A 13,233-nucleotide genomic window follows, 5' to 3' on the forward strand; every position below is an offset into this window, starting at 1 on the left:
GTGTGTGTGTGTGTTTAGTTCTATACAATTATATCACATGTGTAGGTTTGAGTATCTACCATCACAATCAAGATACTGAACAGTTCTATCACCACAAGAATTTTGGGGTTTCCCTTTTATAACTATACCCATCTCTCTCCTGCTCCCTCTCTGAACCCTTGATAACCATCAATCTGTTCTCTCTTGCTGGGTTTTTGTTGTTCCAAAAATATCATATAAATGGAATCGTACAGTATGTAATATTTTGGGATTGCTCCTGGGATGTTCACTCAGCATATTTCCCTGGAGATTCCCTGGAGTTGTTGCATATATCAGTAGTTCTTTAATTTCAGTTACTGAGTAGTGTTCCATGGTATGAATATACCACAGTTTGTTTAATCAGTCATTCATTGAAGGACACCTGGGTCGTTTCCAGTTTGGGGCTATTATAACTAAAACTTCTGTGTACAGGTTCTTGTATGAATACAGCCATACTGATATTTTTTACCCTTTTCAATTTTTATAATTTTTAGGCCAATCACAAACTATATCGTAACCATAAAATCTTTCCATACCTCACCAACCCCTGTCATTTCCTCTTCTCATTTCCCTTCCCCATAACATCTGGACAACTCTGCTGTGAGACAGTTGTGAAAAAGCTGGTCACAAGAGCTAAAGGTGCTTTCCTGTTGGGTATAGTTGAAGAAGCTGCCTAGAGATCAGATGTCCAAGGGAAGGTCAAGGTCTTCACATACTGTAGCTCTGGGTCCATCTGTGGTCCACAGAGCCAAAGATCACTAGAGCAGTGGGCATTAGAAATAAAGTTATAATTATCACTACTACACCACCACAAAGACCCCTAAAAAATCACTTAAAAGGGAGACCCTGCATGGGGCTCATAGTCTCAAGATATATGTTATCAAAAGCAATATAGTTGCACTCTCTGGGCAATAAGGCTTGGGAAAGCATGGGTCCTACATCTTCTGGTATTTTGGTGAAGACTGAATAGTGAATGTCAATGCCAGTCACACCTCAGATACTGGCTGTGCTAATTTGTGACCAGGTGTAGAAGACATGTACCCACAGCCAAGAGACGTTAATATCCATAGAATTTTGTTGACGGTTCTGTCCCTTACACTTTTGTGTTTGTTTCATTTCCATTTTCAGCTGTGAAGGAGAAACATTTATTAACAAATTCCTAAAGAGCTCAGTTTCTAGTTTTACATGTCTGCAATCAGAAAATGTTCGTTGCCTAAGGGTCTGCAGCATAAAGCAAAATTATGTGTAATTCCTAAATAGTTATGGAATTTCAGGCACAAGTTCACTTAGAGTATTAATGACTTTAATGAAGACAGATGTCTAACTTAAAATCAACAAATCATTAGACTTCCAGTAAAAGTGTAAGCAATGTCTAATTAATATAATTGTTTATTATTTTCCTCAATAAAAAGTTGGTCCTTAAGTCTAATGGTGCCTCAAAGATCAACTGACTAGTAAGGAAGGCAACCAGCCAATGACTTGAGGCCATTTAGCCAAAAGAGTACTTTCTACCACTATCCTCCATCAGACTAATATCAATTATTATTATTGTCATATTTTGGTATTACTATTATTTGATCTGGTTTTATCTGAATAAATTCGAACATTATGGGGTGTAGACTTAGCCTCAAAGTACTCTATCAAGTGCAAAGCAGTGTGATATTAGAAATATAAGTTATATTTTCCATTGTTCTTGAAAAAACCTTTTTGGGTTCAAGTTGCACTCTTATAGGGGCCTTATTTTACACTAGCTCTAACCTATGGAGAAACAGGTGGCTGCCTTGTGATCACTGAGGACGGTCAGCCCTATAGTTCCGCTTCATAGATGAGGAGTTCATGTAAACTAGCCAAGGTTTCATAGTTAGAAAATGGTAGAATAGAAATTAGAAGCTAGGTTTCTGTGACTCCAAAGTTCCCATTATACATTCTTCATGCTGAAGAAAAATAATCAGGATATGTGAATCACTAGCCTTAGCCCTCTCCACCAAGTATATTCCATATTATGAGAGTAACTTCCTCCCTTGAGAAACCAGGAGTAAGTAGGCAAGCAAATTCCTTGAGGAACACAAAATATTTAATTGCTATTTGTCATTTCTCTTACTCAGGATAAGATTAATTAACTCTGATCTTTCCATTTGCACGGAACTAATGTGATGGCTTAATAATTGCTTCTTTAAAAAGAGACTCTTCTGAGAAGATATCATATGAATTAATCTGAAATCTCTTCACTCTTACTACTGTCTGAACTTGTTTTAAACAAAAGAAGTCTGTGATTAAAACAAAAAAAAGCCAAACATTTCAAATCTGGTGGTGAAAACCCTTTTCATCATGCTCACAGATACCATCAGAGTCCAAGAAATACTGCAATGTATCAAGATGTATATTTTCGAGCTTGATGTAAATGACAAGGTCTCAAGCTGCTGTGTGACTCCAGGCCAAAACTAGACAGTTCCCAAATTCTTCAAAGTTATACCCAGTAAGAAGCACTGCACATAGGCTGTTGATGTGTCAAAAACTTAATTTTCCATGACAAGCTCCATTGAGGAATGAGGAAAGTCAGTAGCCTGAAGTTCACATTACCTTGGACAGCGGCTAGAAGAGGGTAAAATAAAGGAAGAGACCATAAACTCTGATAAGCAGTGATTTACCAATTAGATGCGAGAAAAATAAAGAACCATTAAAATGACAAAATACCATGAGTCATTAAGGGTTGGCCTAATTAAATAATAGCCCAATGTAAACCAGAGATTTGTGCTCTACCAGCTGCAATGTGTGTTTATCAAAATAATGGAAATTGACACGCATTGTACACATAGCCTCTCTTCAGCTGTCTCTTTTAACATCTATCTGGAGGTCACCTAGGGGAATATGCCTCCAACCTAAACTAGTCACTCTATTATTTCTGTTGTAACCCAGTTCCCAGTGGAGCATTTATTGCCTTGTCCTGCCTGATGGACAGAATGATGACTTTTCTTGAGTCTTACAGTTTTTCTACCTTTGCGTATTTTGCTTTACTCAGTCATGTTTCCCGACAGTGTTAACATCTGAATGTTTCTTTTGGCAAAGCATCCAGAGCAGCAGTGCTCCAAGTGTTGCCCTTCAGGGACTTTGGGAAGGGTGTGAATTGGGCGGGATCCCTGTACGTCACCACTGTTGCACATTAGCAGCATATTATATCTGCCCAGTGGACTTGTGGCCATGCAATCCTTGACCATGTCAGTACATGATCTGAGCTAGAGAATGGCAACTCCAGGACGTAATATGATTTCCTCCAAAAATAGCCTCCGTGCTCCTCTTCCTCTGTTCTCCTAAGCTTCTGACTTCCCAAAGCCTAAGGATACGTGGAGTTCCATACAACATGACCTCTATCAGTACAGCCTGAACATGTGCCATTTGAAGGTCCAGTTGTTTGTTCTATTGTTTACCCCCAGTTTCTTCTTCTTCTTACATGCTTTAAAATATTTATTTTCACATTAGTTTCACCTTAGCAACTGTGCTAGCCCAGGCATCAGTGACTTTTCTGGTCCTTTCAGCTGCGTTGGCTGTCGTTCCATTCTCCTCACACCATCCAAGTGCCTAAAAATCTCACTGTGTTCTCCTCAGTATCGCAAATGTGAAGTTGTGGCCTCTTCCAGGATATAAATCACCCCCACTGATGGCAACTCTTTTGAAACATTCTGCGGCCTCTAGTCACTCTGATCAATTATCTGAAATAACGGATGCGGTCATGAGCACCAAGCTCCTGTCTGACAAAATCATCCTACCCTTGAGTCTAGTACAGGTCATACCCTTCCCTTGGCTGTACCTTCAGTTCCTGGATGAGCATGAAGGACCAGAGGGTGTCACTTGACTGTTGTAATCTATTTCAAGAGCAGCAGAATTTGGTGCCTAGAAGCAAAAGCTCCCTAATAATACTACCACGGTGTTTCTTTCTTTATTCTCATTTTGTGAAAGCTGTCCACCTCTTCTTGATGTTTCCTTCTTTCTTTGGTTATGCCCATGTGCATAAGTGGTTAGATTGCTTTAGTCAGTCACTAAAAACCATCTGAGTTGGATTGAGCCCTCACTGCTTCTCTTAATCTCCAAGCTCCTTTTTTGGTCCTGAACTTTTCAAGATTTGTGTTGATTCTTTCCTTAGGAAAAAAAATCTTATGAAATTTTGTCAAGAAAAAGTGATAAAATAGCAGGGTAATTTATTGAACATGTCTATTTATATGCCAGACATGGTGCTAAGCACTTAGTATACTGTGTAGTGAATAATGCACAGTCCCTTCCCTCTTGGAGCTTGCAGTCTACTGGGTAAGACAGACAATGAGTAGATAAGCAAACAAATAAATATATAATTAAAAATTGATGAAAGTATGCAGGTGAAGCACATAAAATAGTGCCTGGAACACAGTTAATGTTGAACTAGTAAAAATAATTATTTCTGTTAATAATAATTATAGTATAATTAAATTATCCTTATACAAAATATGACAATATTATTATATAATTATTATTATATAAGAGAGTGGGTATTCTGGCTATCTATTGCTGCATAACTAATCACCCCAAAATTTAGTGACTAAAAACTACCATTTATTTTGCTCATGAATCTGCAACTTGGGCAAAACTCAGTGGCATCAGTTGGGGATCTCAACTGGAAGTGGGAGGATCTTCTTTCAAGATGGCTCAGTCACATGGCTGCAATTAGCTCGGAGCTCAACAAAGGCTGTAGGCTGCAGGCCACATTTCTCTCCATCTGAGTCTTGTAGTGGGGCTTCTTGAGTTTTTTCACTGCTTGGAAGCTGAGTTCTAAGAGTAAGTCAAGTGAAAGAAAGTAGAAGCTGCCCTTCAAGCCCTGAACCTAGAAACCAGCATCATCACTTCCACCATATTCTATTGGTCTAATAGTCATGGAGCCTGCTCATTTTCGAGAGGCCATAGGTCTCTCTTTTTAATGATAGGAGGGTCAATAATTTGTCTAAAATTTGTCTTTTTTTTTTTACAAAATACCAATTGATTTGATTACAGCATGTTTACATTTTAAAAGCAATTTCTCTTTTCATTTTGGATCCTTGTGTAAGATAGGTTGAATAAATGAAGTTACCCTCACTCCACAGGCAATGGAGATAGTGGGATTTTGACTTGTTTAAGGTAACAGTCATACTCTAGAAAACCTGGGGAGGTTTGCTTCCTCCCCGGCCCCAGATACTTCCTACAACTTTGTCCAGTTTGTGATTGGACTTTGACCAATCGTACATACTGGCCTGTGGCTCAAGAAGAATATAGTTTTGATGGTCAGACCAGTGCACCACTGGTACCCAAGCTTTATGATACCCAGTTGCAGAATGTCTCACCATGTCTCTGAGGCCTCATTATTGAGGTCATTGTTCAGTTTGGGTGTACCATCTGTTGTCCCAGTCTTCCTAAGTGATTTTCCTGGCTGTTTTCCCTTTTCACAGGGAATAGAATGAGTTGTCAAAAGCCTAGTACATTCTTTTATGAATTGTAAAGCCATCAGGATTTAATTAGGGAAAAATTCTTCAGCAACAATTGATTTGTTCAACCATCATTCAATTTGAAGTACTCTCTGCTTATTAAAAACTACTTGAAAGTTGTTGGATGCTCAGCTCTGGGTTTTTGAGTATGTCTCCATCTACTTTATATCCTGTCCTTAGCAAGTTTACCATAAGTAGATTACAGTTTGAAAACTGCCTCTAGTTGGAATTTGTTAGAAACTTTCATTTAACACTGATTCTTCTTAGATGTCTGTAGATTCTGATAACTAAACTAAAAAATAGATTTGATTAAACCTGACAGCTTTGAGTTTTCATAAAGTGCTTTAAACCATTGCTCAGCATCTAAGTTTTTGGAAAATCTACTTCATGTTTGTCTCTAACTCCTTTTGCCTGAAGTTTTAGTCTCCTTTGTGTTTAGAGAAAAGTTGCAACCACATGTTTCTGATTCATTTATAACTAACGTATAGAATTAGCTCATGAAGCCATTTTTTTTTGTAAAAACATGTACTTTCCAGTTGTATATAATCCATTTTAAGCCCTTTCTTTTCTTTATATAAGAAAACAATTCTGCTACATTTTACCTGAAAATCAAAAATTGTTTTTTCTTCAAGATGCTGGAGACATTGACAGTACTTAAGCATTGCCCCAAACTCTCAGTCTCTCCATGTTTACCTCAGTTTGGATAAGGATTTATGAAAATGTCTTTGGATCATTGGGCCATCTTTGACCAGTGTGTAGTTGAAGTTTCCCCAGGACCCAAAGAACATCCATTTATCTAGCTATCTACTTAACAGGATATTTCCAATTTTTAAAAATTGGAAGAATAATAGTTTCACATGGAAAGATGAACATCTTTGTAAGCCCAACAAAGAAACAGTATGTGTGGATCAAATGCAGGTCAAAGTATAAAGGAAACAAGAAAATAGAAACCTTAAGAAACTAAACTACTGGAAGAGTAGAGGAAATGGTGAGGGTGAGGTGAGGAATGATATTGTAACAGTGGTTCTAAACCTGGCTAATAACCTGTTACCTGGATGAACATCTGTTTCATAAGTACAGATTCCTGGGTCTCAGGATGGGTTGGTCTAGGCATCTGGGAGCTTTTTAAAAACTCCTTAAGCCATTCTGATGATAAGCTTAGTTATTGGAAATAACCTGCAAACTCTTCACACACATGTGCACACAGACACACACACAAATGCACAATTATCAAGAGGAAATTAAGATTCAATCTGGGCTACATCACTATATCTTCATCCCCTGAAATCTGACTCTGCCCTTCCTCAAACTTTAGGAATAAATCTCAGGAAAATCAGCAGCCTTACTTCTACAGAATAGAGGGTACAGAGTATTTCTTCTACCAGGTCTCAACTCAGAGCCTGAGTTGGGAGGACAAAACACTACAGATGGCTATTAAGATCGAGAATTGAAGAGAAGTGTTCACCTGGTATCCCTTTAATCTTTAACTTCTAGCTCACAACTTTACTATGTGCTTAATGACGAAAGTCCAGCGTCATTGCTGAGGCATTGACAGATGTTCAAATCCTTTAAACCAGGATTATATTATATACATTTTCCTGCCTTGTGGAATCTTGTCAATGCCCTCAATGGAATTTCTCAATTGCCCAAATGGAGTTGAATAAACAGGCTGGTGATTGCTCCAAGTGATTAGAGCCCCGAGACACCACATTGCCGGTCCAGTCAGGAAGTGCTTTCCCAACATCTGCCTTGAGGAACACCCAGTACCAGGATTGATTGTTTCAAGATAATGTTTGGGAATTGGTCCAACTTGGTTTCCACAATTAAATGCACCAATTAAAATCTCTTCTTATGATTTTATTAGACTAGCATTTTCAACAGCCATTAATGAGCCAAGTACTATGCAATTTTATAAATAAAAGGATTCAGGCTATCATTATGTATAAATCCTCCCCAAGTCACCTGCTCTCATCAGAAGGCACGATCCGAAAAAAGAAATGACAATGTTTTGGAAAATGTTGACATTTGTAAATAAAATCTGGCAGCAAATTTCTTGGCAAAATGAGTACTCAAGTCAACATGTCTCAATTTATTGCTACATGAATCAGAACTTAATTCTTCCTCAATCATTCTTATACTTCTGAACTCTGACATAGTTAACAGAGTCTGAACACTCCACAGGTACCTGGACTCAATACAATAAGCTAAAATGAATATAAATGGTTGAAGAGGGAAATAAATTAGTTTTCTTGAAATTTTCTGGAGAATTGAGTTTACAGTGACTAGAATGTATGAGGCTACCAAAGGGAAGGGAGTTAGGGGATGGGCAAAGTGGAATTATTATGTCTTTCATGTCCATAAAGGTTTTTGTGTTCCCTGGGTGATAACAAACACCAAACACTGAAAGTATATATTGGCAAGGAGACATTGTTGCTGGAAATGTTTTGCATTCAGCTTCTTTCATTACTTTTTCCATCTCCAAGGAGCAATGCATGCTCTAAGTCTCCTTCTGGAGTCCTTTCATCCCATCCCTGCCCTTGTCATCTAACCTTCCAACCAAATATCAGAGAGGTATGAAAACATTCAAGAGTCTTGCTGAGGAAAATATATTTGCTGTTAATGTTGCTTGGCAAAACACCTTGATGGGGTATTTTGTTTCTGAAAAGTTAAGCCCCGAGTCAGGATGTAGAGGGAAGGAAGCAAAATAAGGGGGACACTGAACTACTCTTACATAAAAAGGTGTGGTTAGAGAATTGGAATTCAGACAAAGCAGAGTATCAGAGTAGGAGGGAATTAAGAGACAGCAAAGCCCCTGAGCCTTCTCTACTCCTGTCTCAGTTGCCATCCACCTCATAGATCTACTAAGATCATGGCTTAACAGGTCTTGCTGTCCCCCGCCTTGCTCTGCTACAGTCCATTCTCCACAAAAGCAACTAAGATGAACTTTTAAAAATGTAAATTAGAAGATGGAGGAGTCAGTTTTCTACCATCATTCCCCAAAGAACATTGATTTTTTGACAGCCACCTACAGAGGAGGCCAGTAGTTCAGTAGAGAAAGTCCAGCACACTGTTAGAATAGATGCATTGAGGAGGGTAAGAAAAATAGTTTCACTTTATCCTTGCTACCCCTTCCCCAAAGCACCACAGCTCAGTGCCAAGAGAGACTCTTTCAGCCTGTGATTTCTCCCACAGTGGAAAGTGTGGACATGGTGAGTGAATGCCCAGCTTCCCTACCACGTGGGATGCTATCCAAGAGGCCAAGAGCTATGCTGATGTGATCAGCATAGCTGAGGGTTTGGGAGAGGCTGGGAGTGCAGCAACCAGGACTTGTAACTCATCAAAGGGTCACAGATCTTACTATACTGCTCTGTTGATGTAGTGAGGAAGCTGCCCACAGGCTGCTTGGGGCTTATCACCTGCAGACCCCCCCAGGTGCTCACAGGCCCTCCCAATGCTCTGCGTGCCTCACGCACCCCCTGTCTCCTCAAGTGCGCCACTCCCACCACAAGCTTTTACAGATGGCTCCCAAGCACACACAAGAAACAGAAAGCTGGCCAGCTCTGTGGGACTGGGAGAAATCACACACCTTAAGCAATTCAGAGTACTGCACTCAGGAGGCTCTCAGTACCAGTCTGATTTTGCAGGATTGAAAGAAGACATACAGTCTTAAGAATTTTCCCTCAAGAGGGAACAAGAAGTATGCAAACTACATGGAAAAAAAAAACAAAACAAAACAGCAACAACAAGAAAACCACTAAAGGCCAATATCCCTAATGAACATAGATGCAAACATTCTCAACAAAATTGAATTCAACAGCACATTAAAAGGATCATATACCATGATCAAGTGGGATTTATCCCTAGGAGGGAAAAATGGTTCAACATATACAAATCAATAAATGTAATAAAAGAATAAAGGATAAAAATCATATGGTCATCTCAACAGATGCAGAAAAAGCATTTGATAGATACAGTAGCATTTCATAATGAAAGCTGTCAACAATTTAGGTATAAAAGAAATATATCTCAACATAATAAAGGTTATATATGACAAGCCCACTACTAGCATCACACTCAAAGGTGAGAAACTGAAAGATTTCCTCTAAGCTCAGGAATGAGACCCACTTAGATCAGGAGAGTAGCCCACTCTAGCCACTTTTATTCAACATGGTACTGGAAATTCTAGCCAGAGCAATTGGTTAAAGAAAAGAAATAAAATCCATTCAAATTGGAAAGAAAGAAGTAAAATTGTTCTGTTTTGCAGATGACATGATCTTATAAATAGAAAACCTAAAGTCTCCACCAAAAAAACTGTTAGAACTAATAAGTGAATTCAGTAAAGTTGCAGGATACAAAATCAACATGCAGAAATCAGTGCCGGGCTTCCCTGGTGGCGCAGTGGTTGAGAGTCCGCCTGACGATGCATAGGACGTAGGTTCGTGCCCTGGTCTGGGAGGATCCCACATGCCGCAGAGCAGCTGGGCCCGTGAGCCATGGCCGCTGAGCCTGCGTGTCTGGAGGCTGTGCTCTGCAACGGGAGAGGCCACAACAGTGAGAGGCCCGCATACCGCAAAAAAAAAAAAAAAATCAGTGCCATTTCTATACAAAAACAATGAACTATCCCCAAAAGGAATTAAGAAAACAACCCCTTTTACAATAGCATCAGAAAGAACAACTTACTTAGGAGTAAATTTAATCAAGAAGGTAAAGATCTGTACACTGAAAACTATAAAATATCGATGAAACAAATTGAAGAAATCACAAATAAATGGAAAGATATTTCATGTTTATGCATCAGAAGAATTAATATTGTTAAGATGTCCATACTACCCAAAACAATCTACAGATTCAATGCAATTCTTATTACAATATCAATTGGCATTTACCGTAAAATAGAGAAAATAATCCTGAAATTCATATGGAACTACAGATAACCCTGAATAGTTAAAGCCATCTTGGGCAAGAAGAACAGAGCTGGAGGAGTCACACTTCCTGATTTCAAATTATATTACAAAGTTGTGGTCATCAAAAGAGTATGGTACTGGCCTAAAAACAGAAATACAAACCAATGGCATGTAAGAAAGCATCCAGAAATAAATCTGTGCATATATGGGCAACTAGTCTTCAACAAAGTCACTAAAAATACACAATGGGGAAATGATAGACTCTTTACTAAATGGCATTGGGAAACTGGATATCCACATGAGAAAAAAGGAAATTGAGCTCTTACACCATAGACAAAAATCAACTCAAATTGGATTAAAGACTTAAACATAAGATCTGAAAGCATAAAACTCCTAGAAGAAAACATAGATTAAAAGCTCCTTACCATTAGTCTTCGCAATGATTTTTTCATCTGACACCAACAGCACAGTCAACAAAAGCAAAAATAAAGAAGTGAGACTACATCAAACCAAAAAGTTCCTGCACAGCGAAGGAAACAATCAACAAAATGAAAAAGCAACCTACAAAATGGGAGAAAATATTTGCAAACCATGTATCTGATAAGGGGTTAATATGTATCAAAATGTATAAGGAACTTATATAACTCAATAGCAAAAACAACAAATAACTCCATTTTAAAAGTGAGCAAAGGGCTTGAATAGACATTTTTCAGACAGACAAATGACCAATAGGTATATGAAAAGGTGCTCAACATCACTAATCATCAGGAAAATGCAAATCAAAACCATAATGAGATATTACCTCACACTTGTTAGGTTGACTGTTACCAAAATGTCAAAAGATAATAAGGGTTGGCTAGGATGTGGAGAAAAGGGAAACTTTATACAGTGTTGCTGGGAATGTAAACTGGTACAGCCATTATGGAAAATAGTATGGAGTTTCCTAAAAAAATAAAAATAGAACTACCATTGATCCAGCAATCCCACTTCTGGGTATGTATCCAAAGGAAATAGAATCAGTAGCTCAAGGAGATATCTGCACTCCCCTGTTTATTGCAGCGTTACTGACAGAGGCCAAGATATGGAAGTAATCAAAGTATTCATCTAAGGATGAATAGGTGAAGAAAATGTGGTATAGGTACACAACAAAATACTATACAGCCTTAAAAAAGAAGGAAATCCTGCTGTCTTCAACAACATGGATAGAGCTTGATGACATTATGTTAAGTGAAATAAGTCAGACATAAAGACAAATACTGCATAATCTAACCTATATGTGGAATCTAAAAAGGTTGAATTCAGAGTAACAGACAGTAGAATGATACTTACCAAGGGCCAGGGGGTGGGAGACATGGGGAGATACTGGTCAAAGTACAGAGACTTTCACTTATAAGATGAATAAATTCTGAAGACCTAATATACATAATGATGACTATAGTTAATAAAATGTATTGTATACTTGAAGTTTGATAAGAGAGTAGAACTCAAGTGTTCTTACCACACACACACACACACACACACACACACACACACAAATGTTTACTGTGCAGTTATCAAAAATGGTAACTGTGTGTTAATTGGCTGATTGTGATAATCAATTCTCAATGTATATGTATACCAACACATCGTGTACATCTTCAATGTATACAATTTTTGTTTGTCAGTCACACCTCAATAAAGTTGGGGAAAAAATGTAGATCATATCACGACTTCCCATCCCTTTTAGAATAAAACCCAAACTCTCTGCCTTGTGTCAAAAAGATCTTGTGTGCCTGGCTCACCATTGCCCCTTTGACCTCTTCTCTTTCACCCCATAACTCCCGTCCTTGGATCTACCCACACTGGACTCCTTGTCATTTCTCCAATGTGCCAAACTCCTTACCATCTCAGGGTTTTACATTTTGTGCCCTCTCTGCCTGGTATGCTCTTAACCCAGACTCTGGTTCCCAAACATCACTCAGACCTTAGCTGACATGTCACTTTTGCAAAGAAAATTTCTTTGACCTTCCTGTTTAAAATACTTGTCCCTTAACCCCGTACTTCATATTCTTTACCCCACTGCATTTTTCTTCACAGCACTTTTCATAACCTTTCATTTTTATTTCTTTATCCCTATGTTTCTTTATTTTTTGCAGTCTGTCTCTCTGTGGTTGGCAGCCTCTAAAATGGCTAACGATCTCTGTCTTCTGCTACTTGTTTGTGCCCATGTGCAAATTTCCACCAGCCTGAGTGTCAGTGGGACCCAGTAACTCCTTTCTAATGAATAGAATCAGCAAAAGTAATGCAAGTACTTTACGAAAAGCACTGTGATGTCCATCTTGCCGTCTCTTGCCCTCTCTCACTCTCTCTGGGGTCTCTGCAGGCAGCAAACCACCCTGTTGTGAGTAGCCTATGGAGAGACCCATGTGGCAACGAACTGATGTCTCTGGCCAGCAGTCAGCAAGGGCCTGAGGCCTATAAGTGGCCACACGAGTGAACTGGGAATGGATTCTCTCCCAGCTGGGCCTGAGGTGACTGCAGCCCAGCTGATGCTCTGTAGCCTCATGACCCTGAGTCAGAGGTCCCCAACTAACCTTATGAAGTAATAAATATGTGTTGTTTGAAGTGGCTCAGCTTTGGGGTAATTTGTGAAACAGCAGTGAATAATTAACATCTCCAATGGAATGTAAGCTCCACGTGGGAAGAGACTTCCTGTTTGGCATTTTCTCCCAAGTAGGTAGCATAAAGCCTGGTGCTCAGAGCCTGGCGTTCGTTGCGTCCAATGACGGACGCAACGAACATTGACTTTAAATGACTAATGAATAGTGGGGTGGGATGGAGGATGCTGA

Source organism: Tursiops truncatus, chromosome 14 (assembly GCF_011762595.2).
Source record: "Tursiops truncatus isolate mTurTru1 chromosome 14, mTurTru1.mat.Y, whole genome shotgun sequence".
In the NCBI taxonomy this organism is placed as follows: domain Eukaryota; kingdom Metazoa; phylum Chordata; class Mammalia; order Artiodactyla; family Delphinidae; genus Tursiops; species Tursiops truncatus.